This window comes from Theropithecus gelada, chromosome 14 (genome assembly GCF_003255815.1).
Source record: "Theropithecus gelada isolate Dixy chromosome 14, Tgel_1.0, whole genome shotgun sequence".
In the NCBI taxonomy this organism is placed as follows: Eukaryota; Metazoa; Chordata; class Mammalia; order Primates; family Cercopithecidae; genus Theropithecus; species Theropithecus gelada.
This window is the reverse complement of record NC_037682.1, coordinates 45730539-45745352: the sequence shown is the minus strand read 5'-3', so window position 1 is coordinate 45745352 and position 14814 is coordinate 45730539. Positions and strand designations below refer to the sequence as shown.

At 42.0% G+C, this 14814-nt stretch overlaps 1 protein-coding gene across 1 annotated transcript in view; it reads left to right on the top strand.

The window, feature by feature from the left end:
* Window positions 1–14814, top strand: part of NAV2 (neuron navigator 2) — a 757451-nt gene that overhangs the window by 331729 nt on the left and 410908 nt on the right. The window lies entirely within an intron of this gene.

Below are 14814 nucleotides of genomic sequence, written 5' to 3'. Positions count from 1 at the left end.
TACCTATCTTATTTGGCAACTCAAGGTGGCCTTCAGGGAGTTGAGTCAGAGCTCTCTGGTCCAAAATATGACATAGTGGGAAAGACACAGACTTTGGAGTCTACAATCCGAGTTCAAAACCCAGTTCAGTCACTTAATAATAGAAGTGGTTATTTAACTTCTTTGTACTTCAGTTTTTTCATCTGTAAACAGGGAATGACAATATCTAGCACAGAGTGGACTTTGAGGAATATTTGCTCCCAGCCTTTTTTTTTTTTTCCTAGATTTTGCCTTACCTGGCATTGTTACCTGTCACATGACCTATCCTGACTTCAGGTCATTATATGCATTTTAATACAGCCTAGCTGTCCTTGGATTGATTGGGTGCAGGGTGCAAGCTGGAAAATGTGTTCCCTATTGTCATAAAGAGTTTTGTCCCTTCTGGTTTACCATTTGAGTTCTATCTAAAGACACTGGATGGGCAGGGCATGGTGGCTTACGCCTGTAATCCCAGCACTTTGGGAGGCTGAAGTGGGCCGATCACCTGAGGTCAGGAGTTCAGTACCAGCCTGGCCAACATGGTGAAACCCCATCTCTACTAAAAATACAAAAATTAGCCAGGCATGGTGGTGCGTGCCTATAATCCCAGCTACTCAGGAGGCTGAGGCAGGAGAATCACTTGAACTTGGGAGACGAAGGTTGCAATAAGCCGGAATCACACCAGTGTACTCTAGCCTGGACAATAGAATGAGACTTCATCTCAAAAAGTAAAATAAAATAATATAAAATAAAGACACTAGATGGCCAGTTTTTTTGGGTTTTTTTTTTTTTTTTTGGTAATCCTAACTAAGACCTTGTTCACTGAATCCCATTCTACTCCATATGCTAATGGTTCATTGCATGAGGCTTGCTAGGACATAGCACAGGAGAAAAAGCAAAATGCTACGACACTGAGATGCTGAATCATGCCCCCATAACCTTCTCCTCCATACATAGAAATGCTCTCCTAGTTTTTTCGGCAGCCTACTTGAACATCAATCACATCAGGAGAAAAAAAAAAAAAAACTGGCTTGCCACCGACGCCATTGTGCTAAGAATAATTTCTGTCCCAGCAGTACAGCTGGTCAGAAACACTTCCCAGTGTTTCCATCTGGAATTAGGTGTGAGGATTCAGGAAGTGCATTTGTCCATTTCAAGTCTGAACCTGGCATGGGCCTTGAAACTTGGAAGCTTGACAAAAACCCAAGAGCCCTAGAGTAAATGTCCAAACACTGAGCTGCCCAAAAATCTGTCTCATATTGAAGTCTTCTCTTTTGTGTGTTGCATGACTCTCATTTAGTCTATTGTTCCTAGTTTTCCAGGAGTCAGTATTAAATATCAACCGTATTTACTAAGGCAGGGCTTAGTTCAGCTCAGCATCTCACAGTGGAGTCCTCAGCCAGCATGACATCTTGATGATCAGGATCATGGTTTACTGGTTCGGGTTTGAAATTGGTTCTTGATGATAGTGGCTAGCTGGCTGGCTTCAGAGAAAGGATTGTTTACATTTTAGTCTTCCACATAAATAGAATTATTCATCTACTCAAAAACTATTCCCAAGATGCTGACATTGCAGCACGCATTTTGCTCCCTAAGCACTAAGGACTTTAAGTACAAAAAGACACCTTCTCCACCCTCTTGGAGATGACAGTTTGATTCAGTGGTTCCCTAACCCTGGGCTGCACAGTAGAATCACCTAGGGAGCTTCTTAAAAGTAGTGTTAAGATACGATTTTCCTCTTTAATCCTCACAATAATCTTACAGTATAGATAGTGCTATTGTACATATTTCAAAGACAAGAAAACTGAGGCACAGATTGGTTGAGTCACTTGCCCAAGGTTACACAGCATTGTGGAACTAGAATAGGACCACAGGAGGTGTGCCTTCAGAGAGCTGTGCTTACCTCAGTACTATTCTGGAATACTATGCAGCCATAAAAAAGAACAAAATCATGCCCTTTGCAGCAAATGGGTGGACCTGGAGGTCATTATCCGAAGCAACCTAATGTAAGAATAGAAAACCAAATATTGTATGTTCTCATTTATAAGAGGGAGCTAAGCATTGAATACACATGGTGGTAAAGATGGGAACAATATACACTAGGGATCACTAGACACGAGAGGGAGGGAGATGGGCATGGGCTGAAGAAACACCTGTTGGGTTCTATGCTTTTGGCCTGGGTGATGGGATTGTTGGGACCCCAAGCCTCAGTGTCACGCAGTTTACCCATGTAACAAATCTGCACATATATCCTTTAATCTATAATAAAATTTGAAATTAAAAAAAAAAAGGAACTGTCCTGCCTCTTACTGAATGGGGCAATGCAGGAAGAGGCAAGATAGTTCTTTTTTTTAATTTCAAATTTCATTATAGAGGAAACATTAAAGGGCGTGGCATGTTCTGGAGATGGCTGGTGCAGGCAGCAAAAGAAAAACTAGGGAGGGAGGCAAGGGTGGGGCAGGAGGGGTCTTGGGGACCCAGACTGGGACACTGGGTTTTATTCAGGTGATTGGAATAGTTACCACCTGTAACAACTAGACTGTGAAGGCATTTGCTGGGGGGCTCAGGATAGATTTCTACACAACAAAAAGTGGGTCAGTGTCTTCAGAAGAGAGCAGGGAAGGTGCAGATGTTTGTGATAGCAATTGGCTCTGACAGCAGCTCCGTGCTGAGTGGGGAGGAATGTGAGAAGGGCCTCCTGCTCCTTTACCCCACTGAGCTCTTGCTTTGACACGTTATCGTAACTCTGGGGTCAGTCCTAGAGCAGCTGGCTCTGTGCCCTCTTTCCCTGGAAGCTGCTTTGCCTACCCGGCACCTGTGCCCACTCTGATCATCAAGCCCACCAGAATCTTCACTACACTGTTGCTCAGAACCCACTCATCACAGCACAGGGCTGAGTGCTGATAGGGCTGCCATGGAGGAGCTGTAAACCCACATCCCTGCTCATTGTATAATCCAGGAGAGAACAGGGTGTAATCATTACAAACATGAGCCGGGGTTTGAATTCCAACTCCATCACTTACCACGTGATTCTGAGCAAGCCCCTTGACCTCACTTTTCTCATCTGCAAAATGAGGTGGCCATCTTTACTTTGCAGCTTTGTTTTAAGCACTAGGGATATAATTCACAAGGGACCGAGTAAATGTGTCAGAGGCCTTCAGTAAATGGCAGCTATTATTATGCCTGCTTGACTGCCATTACTGAATTCTAGAACCCCGTGGGCTCAGAGAGCCCTGGTGGAGAGCCATTGAATGAGCCCCTTATTTTGCATATGAGAAAGTTAAGCTCGAAGAGGGCAGTGGCTTTCCCAAGGTCACCTGTACTGTGAAGAGCACAACCAGGAGCTGGAGCTACCTGTGAGAGGCCTCCTGGCTCCAACCATGGAGCAGAGGTGAAAAGTTCAGCTCCAGCTTGGCCACAGCCACCCACAGCCTTTGCTCTGATTTTCTCCCTCCACAATGGCACAGACACAACCTTTCTGGAAGGGTTTGTGTGGACGAGTAAGCTGTCATTCCAAAGTGCTGAAAAGTACTCCACAGGTGCCAAATCATGACTCTCCATGGATTTCAACACCTCGGTTGGCATGCCATCCCACCAGATGCAAGCTTCATGTGGACTGTGCTCACGTGTGTGTGTGCATGTGAGAGAGAGTGTGTGTGTGTGCGTGTGTGTGTATGTATGTGTGTAGGTGGGTAAGAAAAAGGAGAAGGAGGGAGAAGACCACTTAGAGGATTCCAGACTTTCTGAAGTCCTTTCCCATACCTGAACTCTAGGACATTGTGACTTAGCCCCCTTCCTTATGAAGAAGACCACTGCTACCTACTTTCGCAGTTGTTCCAGACCCTACTTACAGCCACCTGCTAGAGGAAGGCATGAGGAAGGGCAACTGGCCTTGGGCCCCCACTCTGTGGCCCACAGTGAATCAGTGACACTATTGCTGAAATCTTCAGCAAACAAGAAGCACAGTCAGGAATTCTGTGCCAGGTTGCCGATGGCAATTGGAGTGTCTTAGAAAAGCATGGGGTTTAGAACCAGACAATTAAGAATTTGGCTGGTTCTTCCTAGCTGTGTGACCTTGGGCAAATTACCACTTGTGTACCTCAGTTTCTTCATTTGTAAAAGAGGGGAAAATATTACTTCCAAGCATTGTTTGAAGAAATTAAATGGGATGAAGACCCTGGTGCGTAACTGTTTAGTTCTTACCCCAAATGCTACCACCAGCCCCAGTGGCTTCCCGTGCCTGGGTTACCACGGCACCTGTGCTGATCCTGGTATGTTGATTTTACTTATGGATTTTGAACAGTCAGAAAGATACCATTATGAGAGGTGGTCACTGAAAGCAAAGCCTGTTTTCCAAGAAAAGGCATCTCACTTGGAAATGATTGCCTTGGGCACCTCGTATATTTGGGACAAAATCAGCTATGGTGATGAGGGGTAGGGATCTGCTTTTATCCCATACGTAATACTCCATAGCAGAAGAGTAGTGCAGCACCTTGAATAGATGACTTGGAGAAAACAGACACTCATAGTCTGACCATGCATTTCCTTATGAACCAAGTTAGTTAGGCAAGAGGCCAGATGTGGACAGATGTGGTCCAGGACTGCCATGAGAAAGGTTGAGCCCCTCTGTGCCTCTCCTAGCCTGCAGAACTGCAAGGAAAGTGTCTACAGAGAGCTTCCATCACATACTCTCTAGCTTCCTTTTCCTGCCTGCTCCATTCTGGATGCCCCAGTTCTGCACATACAGATCTCTTCCCCAAGATGCTGGAGGATCCCTGTGAGCCAGAGGGACAGGGATCCCCAGTGGGCTCACAGCCTCAGATTCTGGGCCTTCACTTAGTGTCTTAGCAATGGAAATCTCCACACATTCAGATATACCCATGGCAAGGGATCATGCAGTGGCCCTAAGGTAGGTGGGAGAGGAACTGTGGCTTGAATACTTAATGTGTGCCAGAAAATATGGTAATCATAATGGTAGCAGTGGCCATATGTTAGTCACTGGTTTAGTGTTTTATCTATATTCATTTAATCATTCCAACAACCCTATGAGGAAAAGACTGTTACAAACCCTGTTTTACAGATGAGAAACCTGAAGCACAGAGAGATTAAGTAACTTGTCCAAAGCCACACTGCTAGTAAGTGGCACAGTTCAGACCCATGCAGTCACATGTATGCAGTCAAATTCCAAAGTCATCCTTTTAACCTCTAAGCTCCACTGCCTCTCTTTAATCTTCCCCCTAAATCCGGGAGGTGGGCCTTATCACCAACAGAGGTAAGGAACTGAGGCTCAGGGTGGTTAAGTGACTGGGCCAAGATCACACAATCAATCAAGCATGCACATCTATGAGACTCTACTTCACTAAACAGCTTCCAAAAGAGCAACCAAAACCCTGACATTATCTCTTACCCTATACAGAGAAGTGTGGGGTTGGGGACCCAGTTTTTTACCCCTCAATGCCCATACCTCCACCCCAAGCACACTGGCAGACAGGAGCAAAAGCCCTATTCTTTCCTGGTCACCCTCTTTGCCTTTCAGATCCTGGCCCCAAACATCTAAAGGGGTCTAAGATTCCTTACCTGCTGACATAGCACTTGCCTCACTTAGTAATTATACATTCATTGATGTGGTTATATACAATTTCCCTGATTGGAAGCTCCACAAAAAAAAGAATTTTGATTCTTACTAACATTTTATCACCAGTGACTGGCATGTTGCCCAGCATTTGGTAGCAATATAAAACACTATTTGAATGAATGAATGAGTATAGCACTTATAAGGTTCTAGACTTACACCTGGTCCTCTGTCTCCATTATCTTAAATCCTCACAACAACTTTGTGAAATAGTTGTCATCATTCCCATTTTACTGTTGAAGAAACTGGGGATCAGAGAAGTGAGAAGACCTTTGGCTCAATCAGTCAATAAGGAGTGAAGCCAGGCACCACAGTGAAGTCTGCCAGATCCAGCCTCCGTGTTCTCCTCCTTCACCCCACTTAGAAAGGAACCTGGTAATAAACTATCTAAGGGGTTGGGGGTTGGCGGGGGGTCCGCCAGAGTTTCTCCTGTAGGGAAAGCAGAAGCAAATGGGGTCGTGGAGACCAGACAGGACTGAAAGTCAAGAATAAAGGATCAAAGGCAAGGAAAGCGCTCAAATGGTCACGGTCATGGGAGGGGATTCTAGAAGTCTGCCTTTGATAACTCAGCAGGAAATCAGGCTTGTCAGCCAGCCGCCTTTGAAAACTGGATTCTGCATCCCCAAATCAGCCCTTCGTGGTCCCCGTTGGGAAGGATAAGACCCTAACAAGCAAATGATTCTGAATGGGAGTTAATTCAACATTTGATGTTTGAAAAGATGGACTTTGTGGAAATGAAGCCAGGATGATGATGATGCTTAATAGTTTTCACTGCAACCTTAGGGAGACTAACTTTGTTTGGTTCATATTTGAGGCACTTCCAGACTGCCTTGAAAAGAAAATTCTGATAAATGTGTGTGAATGTCTAAAATTCTTGTGCAATGTGGAGCTTCAAGAAAGTTGCCAGACAATTTTTTTGAAAGCAATTTAATAGTGTCTTGCCCCACTGTTTATAAAACATATCTTTCTAAGCCAAAAAATAAGAGACAATTCCTGTGTATTTTGTTTTTTTCCACCCGTGAAGCTCTGAGGTTTTATTTGCCTTGGATTTGGAGAGGGAACGGAAATCAATGCAGCTGTTTATGGTCTCAAATCTTCACAGAGCTTCAAATGCTCTCAGGGCCCAAAAGATCCTCATGGGTGTCTCTGTTTTGTTGACAGCTTTTCGACCATCCTTGAGCTCAGCCAAGGGGTAGTGTTAACTAGAATTCCCTTTTACATGTGTCCTGCAGGGTTCATTTCTGGCATCCCATTTTCCTCTCCATCTTCTCTCTGCCCGAAGAAGACTGTCTTGAGGCCACCAACATCATTGGTTGTAGAGGCAAGTTGATAGATCAGTCAGAAAAGAATTAATTTCCTAGTCCTTCTGCTCAGGGGTGGTCTTGGCACTTCTGTACAGAATGATTCTGTGGGAGCCACTTCCCTGGAAGGAAGGGAGAATAGACGGAATTTCTGGGGTAATGGTTTCTAGTTGTGTCAGAAGAGAGCCCACTTGTCAGTGACTTTGTTATACAGATAACCTCCCTTTAACTAGAACTGGATTTTTACTTTTTGGTTGCTAACATATATTTTGTTTATTAGTTTGGAAGAAGGAGCTCAATTATCCTGCCTGAAAAAGGAGAGGGCAGAGATTTCTGCACTTCCATATCACCAACATTTGCACAGGGCTTGGTTCACAGCAGGGCTTAATAAGTGTCCTTTGAGGCCGAGCACACACACCTGAAATCACAGTACTTTGCGAGGCCAAGGCGACCAGATTGCTTGAGCCCAGGAGTTAAGAGACCAGCCTGGGCAACATGGTGAAACCCTGTCTCTATGAAAAATACAAAAATTAGCTGGCACAGTGGTGTATGCCTGTAGTCCTAACCACATGGGAGGCTGAGGCAGGAGAACTGCTTGAGTCTGGAAGAAGGAGGTTGCAGTGAGCCGGGATGGTGCCACCGCACTTCAGCCTGAGTGATAGAGCAGGACCCTGTCTCAAAATAATAATAATAATAATAATAATAATAATATGTCCCTTGAATAAATAAAAGGTTAAAACAAATGAGGATATTTATTTGAAAAATAAAGGAAATCCCATGGAAAAGTAAGTTAAAACCACTCATAATTCCAACTTTTAAAAATAATGATATAAAATAAGAAATCAATAGTCCCTAATTTACCCCTCAGAAAGAACTGCTGTTAACAATTTGACATGATTCCTTCCTTCTTTTTCCTTATCTTTATAAACATATTTATTTGTACATATGTACACACACATAAATATATTAGCAAAATAATTTTAACAGTAGGCTAACATATATAAATAATAAAGAAAATAATATTTTTTTAATTACAAAATGCACACCAAAGCTCTAATTTTTTAAAAATTATCCACTGTTGAGGTTTTTTTAGGCCAACACATCCTTTTATTAGCACAGACCTTCATGAGTTAACTCTGCTCCAAATCCTCCTCTCAGAGTCCTAAACCCTGGGCACTGGGCCTCTTCCTGGAGGTCAGACATTGACCAGGAGCGCCTCTTCCATCTGAGGCTCACCAGGCTCCACGCCTGGGGCAGAGTCAGAGGGTAGGCATGAAGGCTTCCAGGATGACAGCAGTAACCAAAAGAGGAAATGTGTTGAGAGAGCCGTGGGGAGGTGGGGAGCATCACAGCTCAGTGCCTGGTGGCCCTGCAGGAGCAACGGGTAGAGTAACGAGTAAGGGTCAGGCTGCCTGATGCTACCCGCAGTGCTAGAGCTGAGGTGGCATTTGGGGGATTACCTGGCTGTATTTGGGCTGCATGGGCAGCTGGACTGGCTGAGTGTTTCTGTCAACAAGGAAATCTCACTCAGAAAGTAATAGAAGGCCTGGATTTTTCCAGATTGGCTGTTAACATAGATTGAAATTATCCAGATTATTGCCTCAGTAATCCCCCACTGTAAAGTGTTGTGAGAGCAAAGCCTTTGTAGCATTTCATAAAGCCGTGTTTTTCAATTCTTCTGTACCCAGAGAGCTTTCTCAACATTCTACTGCCTGTGCCCCACTCCCAGAATCTGATTTCATTGGTCCAGGGTGGGACCTGGACAGCCTTAGTGTGTGGACTTCCCAGGTGACTCTAATGCAAAGCCAAGGATGCAAAGCAAAGGGGAGGACTACTAATTCAGAGGAACTTCATTGCTTGTTTCAAATGCAGACTCACAGCCTCAGAATTCTAGGTCTGGTTTTTTTTGGGGGAGTGGGGAGGGTGGGAGGGTGGGAGGGGGTATGTATCTTTAACAAGCAGCCTGGGTGATTTTTAGGCTTCTTGTTTAAGGAGTACTGGTCCAAGTTGTCTTTGCCTCCAGATGAACATAGCAGGCAGCCCTGTCTCAGAGCATGAATACCATGCAAAGACCACCCCTGTAACTGGTGATCTTTCCTTGCCTTATTATTAAGACCACTGTCATCAGCAAGCTGGGTGACTACCAAACCTTTCCACCCATTTCCTCAACTTAAAATGGACTCATTCTGCCACCACAGAGGAGTGCTGTGGGTATTCATTTAAATGCTATATATAAGGCAGATCTTAACCATATCAGACACAGGGAGTTACATTATCATTTCCATGCTTATCATTATGATGGCTACTCCTTTGATAGCATACTCTCTAGGGTCCAGAGTTCAGGCACTGGAGTCAAGTCCTGCTCTTCTACTTAATTGGCAGTGGGATCTTAAGTAAGATACTCAAACCTCTCTGGGCCTCATTTTTCTCTTTTGTAAAATAAAAATGAGAATAACTATCTATCTCATGAAATTGTTGTTTTCACAAAAGACCATGTATATAAAATGCTTACCTTAGTCCCTGGCACATAAGAAGAATAGCTTCATAAATTACAGTTCTTATCAGCATCATCATTATTATTGGGTCAACTCTGGTTGCCTAGTCATATGTGTGGGAAGAATAGATAATACAAAACAAGAAATAATTTTTAAATATCAATTTGAAACTAAATTAACTAGACCTCAATTGGTCGAAATAAATAAATAAATAAATCTTCTGTAATAGTGAAAAAGTGGGTGGAGAATTAAACGTAGCAAGCAGACAGACAAACAAACAAACAAAACTTGAATGTCAGATCCAGCCTAGAATCTGCACTTACTCATCTCAGTCTCATCTTTACTTTTTGCAGGTAAAGCCCTAGATGGTGCTCACTCCAAAATACCAGCTAGAGCTAACTGTTTGGACTGGAGAATCCAGACGTTTTGATTTCCCTCTCCCTATTTGACCTCTTTGCCCACACATATAATTGATACTCATCTTTTATTTACAGTTTTCCTGGTCCCAGCTCCTTGTCAGAAGACATTCTTAATTAAATTTGCCTGGTCATTCTATCTCACATGCAACAGGAAATCCAATTCCCTGTCTGTCTAGGATTCTGCAAATCACTGAGTGAGGAGCAAGGGTGATGGGGAAGAGGCACAATTTCATTCTCGTGGCCATCCCTGACTGCATTTCTGCTCCCATTAAACTTAGGATCTCGCTCTTTCCTATCTCTTTTCTCTGTTCTCTTCCTTCTGTGCCAAAACAACCCCAAATTCAAAACTCAACTCTTAAAAAAAATAAAATTAAATTAATATTCCCCCACCTAAAGAAAAATCAAGTCACTCCAAGTATTTGGTATCACAGCAGGCTTTGTTGCTATTTTGGGAAAATAAATGGGTTTTACTTTGGCACTTTTGTCTGTGTTTTTTGTCCTCCTCAGTAGGCTTTTCACACTGCTCTGGCTACTCCATTTTTGGGGGGCCCTTCATATTGCACTGCTCCCAGGAAATGGAATTTTTCTCACTTATTATAGATGACAATATGGCGTGACCCCTGAACTCTAGGCTGAACTTCACATATCCAAATGCTCACTAATGTATCTCTAAGACCATATACTCAGAGGACCTCTTGAGCAGCTTAGAACTGGCAGACTTTGAAATCTCAGACTTGGCACTAATAAATATTAGCGCCTGAGTATGGAAGGAAGTGATATATGATTTATATTTCCACTGATATGATTAATTTACACAGCCTTCTCCCACCTATAGAAGGTGAAAGTAGTCACAGTCTAAGTTTTAAATAAGAATCCTTTTCTTCTATTACATTATACTTAGCCATTGTTTTATTGAATATAGCATTTCCTCTAATCCTTTGTGGGATGAGGCAAGATGTAAACAAAGGAATGTTTCCTAGACTTAACTTATAGAAGTAGGAGAGTGGAACATACCTCTTAGAGTTTCAACACTAAGGGTAAAAGCAACAAAATTCTATTACTTTAGGTTTTTTGTTAGAATTTCAAATTAATCATCATAGCTGATAACCCCACAAATAGTTGACCCTGCTTCATGCCTGGTTTATCATTGTATATTTCGTGCTCTCTCTATTGGAGTATTGGTTATATTGTTTGTCATTCATTTATTTCCCTGTTTGGTTTCCCTACTAGATTGTGAGTTTTTTCTGTTTTTCGGTTGTGAGAAAGGACAATTCTCAGGCCAAGAAACAGCAGCTACATCCCTCTTTGAAACTTGAGAGCAGAGAGCAATAACTTATTCTTATCTGCTCTCCATCATAATGCCCAAAGTCAGGCACATAGGTGGCTTGCAAACAATTTATTCCTTCTATTAATTATTGAGCCACTGATTAATCAATGGTTTGCTACCTGCAGTCATGCATTGCTTAATAATAGGGTTACGTTCTGAGAAATGAGTCTTTAGACTTTTTTGTTGTTGTACAGACATCATAGAGTACATTTTCACAAACCTAGATGAGATAGCCTACTACACACTTAGGCTATATTCTATAGCCTATTGCTTCTAGGCTACAAGCCTGTATAGCATGTTGATGTACTAATTACAATAGGCAATTGTAGCACAATGGTATTTGTGTATCTAAACATAGAAAAGGTACAGTAAAAATATAGTATAAAAGATTTTTTAAAATGGTATACTTGAATAGGGCATTTACCATGAATGGAATTGTAGGACTGGAAGTTGCTCTGGGTAAGTCAGTGAGTGAGTGGTGAGAGAATGTAAAGGCCTAGGACATTACTGTATACTACTGCAGAATTTATTAACATTGTACACTTAGGCTACACTAAATTTATTAAAAATATTTTTCTCTTCAATAAGTTAACCTTAGTTAACTGTAACTTTTTTACTTTATAAACTTTTAAATTTTTTGACTTTTTGACTCTTGAAATAACACTTAGCTTAAAACACAAACACATTGTACAGTTATACAAAAATATTTTCTTTATATCTTTATAAGCTTTTTTCTATTAGTTTTTTTTTTAACTTTTTCAACTTCTTAAAATTAAAAATGAAGACACGAACAGACACATTAGCCTAGGCCTAAACAGGGCCAATATCACTGTTTTCCACCTCCACATATTGTACCTCTGGAAGGTCTTCATGGGCAAAAACACATATGGAGCTGTCATCTCCTATGCTAACAATGCCTTCTGGAATACCTCCTGAAGGACCTGCCTGAGACTGTTTTACAGTTAATGTTTTTAGGTAGAAAGAATACAGTCTAACATAACAATGACTAGTATAGTAAATACCTGCACCCATAACATAGTAATTTGTTATCAAGTATTTATCACCTACTATATAAAGTATTAGGCACTGTACATGGTTGTGTGTGCTATACTTTTATAAAACTTGTAGCACAGTATCACCACAAACATGAGTAATGTGTCGCATTACAATGTTATGACTGCTACTATGTTACTAGGCAATAGTAATTTTTCAGCTTCCTTATAATCTTACAGGACCACCATCATTATATGCAGTCAGCCATTGACCAAAACACCATTATGCACTGCGTGACTGTATTTATTTGACATTTAGTGTGTGTCATTGACTCAAATGCCTGTAAACACACACACACACATACATACCCCTCACACTCTAGCCTCTGCAAGTAGGGGAACCCTCAGCCTTTGGTTCTCAGAAAAAAAGCCCCAGAGGCTACCATTGTGCATACTGATTTGCACACAGACCCATCTGGAAGAAAGTCTGAGATTGGAAGTGGGTCACTGATAGGATGAGTAGATGAGCAGACTTTCTAAAGAGATATCTTAAGGTTCTAACCTCAATTCTTTGCAGTATGAGATGGGTGACCTCTCAACTCAGCCACTACTAAAAGGTGAGCCTTTGTGCCATCTCTGAGATGTCTCATAAGTTGCCAACCCATTTGTAGAAAATTAAGGAAAAGTGCATTTTTTCACTCCCAAATAAACTCATATTTTGCTTTTTATATTATTCAAGAAACTTTGCAACGTTTCCCCTCATCATGTGTAATCTAGGGTCTCCAAGGCTGTAGACTTTTCCCCCCGAGATCCCTGCATGTTTTGGTGACAGGCTGGGGCTTAGATGTTCCAGGCTCTTCACGGGACTGTCTTCTTGGGAGGTCAGGCCAACAGGGGTCTTTAACTAAGATGAAGGATGGGTTGATGGAACTGGTCACTCGCAGGTCAGCTCTGAAGCCCAATTCACACTCAACTCATCACAAGTGGCTGATGTTGAGGATCAGAGAGGGGCTCAGCTGGCACTTCCTGATCTGAGGATGGCTCTTGGAACCAGAGAACTGTCCAGTCTCTTAGGATGATTCAGTGGTCCTGAGAGCTTTGATAATATGTTTCAATTTGGCCCACAACTGACATTTGTGTGACTGTGCAAGTTCCGAGCCAGAAGAAAGATAAAGAATGGTGTCAAAGTTGGAATTTAAAATGGTGGGCCATTTCAGCTTGGCATACTTGTCCATAGTGCATATAGTAAAAAAAAAAAAAAAAAAAGTTATTTTAAAACCTGGATAGTATTTTCTTTCCAGAGCAGCTTGCCATTCTCTGAATCAGTGCCATTCTCTGAACCAGTGACTTCCGTTAGTTACCAATGCTTGCAAAACATTGATTTGAAATGACTTTTTTCATGTTAATACAATATCAATGTGGAAGGAGTAAACTTATAGGCCATTTTTATAATTTGAGATTATCTTATTTAAGTAAGAAATTTATAATTATCTCATTTATCCTAGGGTAAAAAATAGCTTTCCCCTGCCCCCCGCCACCACCCTTGTCTGGTTAGTATGATAAATTATTTTGCTTTAAATAAGAAAAATGAAAGTTTATAGAAAATATATAAAAGGAGACAGGGCCGGGCGTGGTGGCTCACGCCTGTAATCGCAGCACTTGGGAGGCCGAGGTGGGCGGATCACAAGGTCAGGAGGTCGAGCCCATCCTGGCTAACATGGTGAAACCCCGTCTCTACTAAAAATACAAAAAAATTAGCTGGGCGTGGTTGCATGTGCCATAGTCCCAGCTACTCGGGAGGCTGGGGCAGGAGAATAGGGTGTACCCAGGAGGCGGAGCTTGCAGTGATCTGAGATCGCGCCACTGCACTCCAGCCCCGGTGACAGAGCGAGACTCCGTTTCAAAAAAAAAAAAAAATTATATATATATGTATGTGTATATATATATATATATATAAGAGCTAAATCTTTGGGAGGCCGAGGTGGGCGGATCACCTGAGGTCAGGAGTTCGAGACCAGTTTGAACAATATGATGAAACCCCGTCTCTACCAAAAATACAAAAATTAGCCGGGTGTGGTGGCATGCGCCTGTAATCCCAGCTACTGGGAGGCGGAGGTTGCAGTGAGCCAAGATTGCACCATTGCACTCCAGCCTCCAGCCTCCAGCCTGGGAAATTAGAGCAAAACTCCGTCAAAAAAAAAAAAAAAAAAAAAAAAGAGAGAGAGAGAGAGAGATAAATAATGTTCCAGGAAAAAGCAAATAGAATTACTAAAGGGAAGAAGAGGCAGGAAAAGAAAGAAATTTGGAAACAGACTAAAAGATTCACTTGTCCTCAAGTGAAAGATCTTTCATCAAGAAAAATGAAGAATTATCAGACTTTCGTTATATAAACCACACAGGGTTAAGGGAAATGCTCATGTTTACCAATCCTAGAACATTAGAAATACTTTAAAAGAAATACTGTTTTTCATATTTGTGCATATTTGAGGGTCTCAGAACCGCAAAATAACCTTGGCAGCAAATACAATTTAAACAGGAAACCAAAGATGGCAAATACATAACATGTATTGCACTATTTCCATTTCTATACCCATAGCAGACATTATCAAGTCATCAGGCGGCTGTTTCCA